Source organism: Neolamprologus multifasciatus, chromosome 2 (assembly GCF_963576455.1).
Source record: "Neolamprologus multifasciatus chromosome 2, fNeoMul1.2, whole genome shotgun sequence".
Classification (NCBI taxonomy): Eukaryota; Metazoa; Chordata; class Actinopteri; order Cichliformes; family Cichlidae; genus Neolamprologus; species Neolamprologus multifasciatus.
This window is the reverse complement of record NC_140440.1, coordinates 3,237,426-3,242,849: the sequence shown is the minus strand read 5'-3', so window position 1 is coordinate 3,242,849 and position 5,424 is coordinate 3,237,426. Positions and strand designations below refer to the sequence as shown.

The 5,424-nt window shown below is 43.4% G+C and overlaps 1 long non-coding RNA gene across 1 annotated transcript; it reads right to left on the bottom strand.

Annotated features, from left to right (window-relative positions):
* Positions 1-291: 291 nt before the first annotated feature.
* Positions 292-2,355, bottom strand: LOC146523837 (uncharacterized). Its single transcript, XR_014869124.1, has 2 exons — positions 2,225-2,355; positions 292-2,145 (listed from the first exon to the last, which is right to left on the bottom strand). It is a non-coding gene; the product is annotated as an uncharacterized LOC146523837 (long non-coding RNA).
* Between the last annotated feature and the right edge of the window lie 3,069 nt (positions 2,356-5,424).

Sequence of the window (5,424 nt, the reverse complement as noted above, 5' to 3'; positions counted from 1 at the left end):
TTATTGTTAATAATAAATTAATTAAAGCAACAAAACAACAGCCGGTTCGGAGCCAAAAGAGCCGGCTCTTTTTAGTGAGCCGAACCAAAAGAGCCGGTTCTCTAAAAAGAGCCGGAAATCCCATCACTATTAGCTGGGGGCAAGGCTCACTAGAGAACACCGGACTCCCGGCAAATCGTTTTCAAACCCACCGCCGTCTTTCGCTACTCAGGTTAAACATATATAAGTCACTTAGATAACTTAAAAATGTTATTATTTGGCTTTTTTTTTTGTATTTTATTTGTTCCTGAGTAAATCGGTTTGGCTGAGATTAAAGTTATAGTTTTTACACAGCTGAATAAACGTCAAGCAGACAACTGATTATCAGAAGTGTGAGATGCTCGAGAATATACTCCGGTGTCCTGTTATATTTTAGATAGCAAGGAGCAGACGGCTGAGTTTATTAAACTCCACCGAAACAATCTGCAAATGTCATTAAAATTTAATAAACTATCATCATGTCTTTATTTTTAGTTAGCAGATACCTTAAACACTTCAAGCTGTAAGCTAATGATAGTTATATAAGAGCAGATGCATGCTGGTGCAATAAGCTGTACGTTTTACGTCCAATGGATGCACGATCTGATTAGTCAACTAATTGCAGAAATAATCGGTGACTAGTCGACTGTCAAAATAATCGTTTGTGGCAGCCCTATCTATCATTGTTTATATTTATTGTTTATGTGGGAGGCACAGAAAAGCAAAGCAACCTGTTTAGACACTTGCTGGTTAAAAAAATCAGGATGTGCATGATGAGCTCCAACAAAGCCGAATCTCAAAGCATGCCAGCATCTGTGCTGTCATCTTTGCAAGGATGATACCAGCAAGCCAGCCGCTGCTCAGTTCACAGAACACACGCTGGTTGTGGCTCAGGCCATACTCGCTCGCACAACCAGTTTTTTTAGGTTTGGCTCTTTTTCCGTGACAGCGTTGAGTTGTGTTCCCTCCCTAAAAGCTCAAACCATCTTGCTGTCTTTTTCCAAGAATTTCTGTGCAGAGGAAGTAAGATTCACAGATCTGTGCAGGTGACTCTGTGGAAAGATTATCGGATCGCTCCGGGTCTCTTCTGCTCCACTTCAGGTGGCGTGTGACAGTTGGCTGTCGGAGTCGGGATTCATTAATCCCAGCCAGATTTCTCCGTGCTTGGTGTAAATGTCACCTCTCAGATATGGATTTGCAGGATTCTCAGGTCCACATGTGAGCTCTCTGTTCCACACTGACTGAGTGTCAGCAGGCCGTGGCTGGGCTCTCTTTCCTCTCTTCGTGCCAGAGTCTGATGGCGTCACAGTGTTCATGATGAAGATGGAGGAAGTTGAATAACTTGTCTTTAACCTTGAGTCCTCATGAAAAGCTTCTTCAGAAGCAATGAAGTTATTTTTCTGCACACTTTCACAAAACTTTCTTTGTTGTGCAGTACACTCATAGAATCAGTGGCATTGGAGACTGAGAGGCCTGTAATGTATTTGAGAAATACATGCTTGAAAGTAGAGATGGACCGATATTACGTATCGGTATCGGTCTGATACTGACCTAAATTACTGGATCGGATATCGGAGAGAAATAAAAAATGTAATCCGATCCGTTAAATATCAAAAAAGCACTTCACAAAACTTGCGACACGCGGTAACTTGCCTCATATCCTTAGCACTCGGAGCAGTATGCGTCACATTAGCGGCTGTGGCATGCGAGACCTGTCAGTGGCCTGGTTGAGCATTTGGAGTTTCGCTACCAACCCGGCATTTCATCTCCGACAAAGTTATCCCAGAGAGAAGTAAAGCAAGTGTGTAAGTCCATCTCTGAATGTTTGTAAAGCATTTCCGCGTTAAGCTTAACAACCGATATATGGAGCGACTGCCTCTCTCTCCCTCTGTCACGGTTTGCCAGGGCAAGCCGTGGGGGATGTTGGAGAAAGGACCCAAACGCTGGACTTAGTGCAATGAACAGTGCATTTATTTACAATGGGGGTAAATGTACACCACACAATAAGTCTCCAGAGTGCTCCCTCAACTCCTGTGTTGTGCCTTCTCTCAAGTGCTGGTATTCCGTGGTCTCTGCTCCTGTGCCTACGCACACCCCGTGCGTCCTGCAGTCCCGTGTTCCGCTCTCCTGAGGAAAAAACAACAGACGCAGCCGTTATGGCACCAACTCCAGCAGGCATACACTTAACAGTACTTGAGACACTGACATGGAGTCTAACTCAACGATCCTGCGCCGGAGGAAGCTCCATCGCTCTGTTAAGTAGCTCCCCCGACGAGCCTGATCAGAAGCAGGTGTGTGGGAACCTAGGCGTGACCAGCAGCTGGCAGGGCCACACCCATCAATTCAATTCAATTCAATTCAATTTTATTTATATAGCGCCAAATCACAACAAATGTCGCCTCAAGGCGCTTCATAGATACAGAGAAAAGCCCAACAATCAGGGCCATCAGGCCTGCAGGTGGCTGTCCTTCGTCCTCCAGCCACACCCGCAGACATACACACACACGTACACACACCAGCATGGAACACAAGAGCACAGTGCAGCAAACATACATCCAATAATAATAATAATAATAATAATAATAATAATAATAATAATAATAATAATAATAAAGGTCCACACTGTTCACGGACCCCGAGTCCCCGGAACCGGGTCCGTGACACCCTCTCCTGCTGCTACTTCAATCATGAAACTGATCAATGATCAGCTGATCGGCTTTTCTGTCGTGAGTCCGTCTCTCTTGTTTGTTTATCGCTCACTTCGCGCCAGAAAGAGGAAACCAGCGGCTGAACAACAGCAGCACGTTTAAGCTTGATAAGCTGTTGTTAGAATTTATTTAATATTACTTTCTACACCAGGATCTTTTTCTACGTAGCTGACTGCTGATAACTGTGCAGGGGCGGATCTAGCAAAGTTTAGCCAGGGGGGCCGATAGGGCATTAACAGGGAAAAGGGGGCACAAAGACATACTTTTCTTTCTTATTCTCATTTAAAATGTGTAGCTTTTAGTAAATAATTATCCAAATCTTACACCCAAAGTTTTAATCTGATGAAAAATGTATAGAAGTCCATTACTGTATATAGTAACTGTTAAGTCTAATATACCCTAGTAAGTTATAGTACTTTTTCCATCTGTGCAGTCTGCAATTCTGTTGAGGAAAGATGCTGAATCTATTTAATTATTCTTGAAAAATAATTGAGTTCTGTGCATTTTTTCCCCCCACACTGCATCAAATTAAAGTTGATTACATCGATTAAGCATCATGAGGTGGGAGGTGGTTCCCTTTTTTTTAGAACCCTATTAGTTAGGTTGCTTACTCTTTAAAATACCAGAATAGGGAGGATGGAGCAGGTTTAAGTTTATTAGATTGATCAGTATTGCTGAACTATGAAATATTTTGGGTGCAGTATATTTTTTGCATACAGGTATAACAGAATAGCTTTAGTGTTTGTTTTTTTGTAACTTGAGTATGAACTTATACAAAAAGCAGCAAGATATTAAAAAACATTTTTATTGATTAAAAAACACACTATATGGGATTCGTATCGGCAGATATCCAAATTTATGATATCGGTATCGGACATAAAAAAGTGGTATCGTGCCATCTCTACTTGAAAGGTAAAGAACTTTATATTCATCATGTTCTGTGTTAGATGGTGGGATATTGTATTTTGCCCTCCCCTAACTTTAGCCATTTTCTCTTGTTTTATATTGTATTCATGGTTCATACTACACAGTTCTGCTTTTATACTGATGCTACAGTGAAATGAATATTTCTGCTAAGTGAAGGTGAAGAACATCTTTATCAAAGCTGAAGCTTCATGAACTTGCTCCATCCTCACAATAAATATCAAACTTTACTCTCCAATCATTTTTCCTTCATCAAGGTTGTGTGCAGGTAGTTCAGCTAATTGGAGTCCCTGAACCGGATCTCTAGACCGTCTTTGTGCTCTTGGAGCATTTTTAATGACATCATCCGACCAATAACGTGGCTGGTGTGAGGTCACTGTGCTAAGAGACCGTAGAAAAGGGCTGAGCTCCAGGGAGGGAGGGAAGGGAGCTCTGCATCACTTCCTGTGTGGGCTTGGTCAAGCCTCGCAGTTCTGTTACCTGATGCATAAATCATAGCAGATAATGCTGCGTAATTGCTGTGATTCATGCCGGCCGGCTGAAGCTGAATGAGTTTATCTGTTTCTCCATGAAGTCGCTTTGACAGGAGCTGCCCAGGGGTGAAGGCCGGGGGTGATTTACATTTAGACTCTCAGATTAAATTTTTTACTACCACTGTTATTTATGGGGAGAGGGGGAAGCTGGCTGGATGGTTTCTTGATGTGTTCGTGCTGCTGGTGATTGCATGTGAGGCTTCTTTGTTCATGAAATCCACCACACATAATTTTGTCGATTAAGCAATATCTGATGTTAATTATCTGATAATTGTGGAAAAATAATGAACTTTAACCATGTTATTAGATCTGTAGCCAAGAAAACATGGTATGTACTGTGTTTTCTGTCATTTTAGCAGAATGAGAATGAACTAAGTTCAGCTGGGAGGACTAGCTGACATGATTCAAAGTCAGCTGATGTGTATAGAGACCAGCGAGAGCTCCAACTTTAAGCATCAAGCAAACGTGTTCCTTCAACTCTGAGTTCAACCTTCAGTCTGTGTACTCGTGACTCGTTGCCTTATAGCTGTGCAGAGCATGCTCCCTCTGCAGTCATGTTGGGGGGAGACCTCCACAGCGTGCCGTGTCTCAGCTTGCTGTGGTTACCTGCAGTTTGCATTGATGACCCCAACTTGTCTGCAAATATAAACTGCTTGGCGAGTGGTAGTGAAACAGTGAGAAGCGTGATTTCTTTTGAAAATTGTTGGTTGCAGTCGAGCACAGCTCATTACCAGGTTTCACTACATTTCAGGGAGCAAATGGTCTGCCACGCAAACTACAGCAAATCACAGCGTAATCGTAGCAGTCAGCGTAATCACAAGGAGCAGCACCCTGTCTGAGATTTCACCCAGGCACAGCCAGTATTCCTCATCGGTGGGGTAAATGGCCTGTATTTGTATAGCGCTTTACACATCCAGTCATCCACCCATTCATGATGGCAAGCTACATTGTAGCCACAGCCACCCTGGGGCACACTGACAGAGGCGAGGTGCCACTGGGCCCTCTGACCACCACCAGTAGGCAACAGGTGAAGTGTCTTGTCCAAGGACACAACGACCGAGACTGTCCAAGCCGGGGCTCAAACCAGCAACCTTCCAATTACAAGGCGAACTCCCAACTCTTGAGCCACGATCGCCCCAGCTGATTGTCTGGTAACAGACAATCTGAGCTTTTGCTGTGATTGTCAGTGAGTTAGAAAGCTTCCAGCTGTGCGGCTGTGTTTGTCAAACTCAGGATGGATG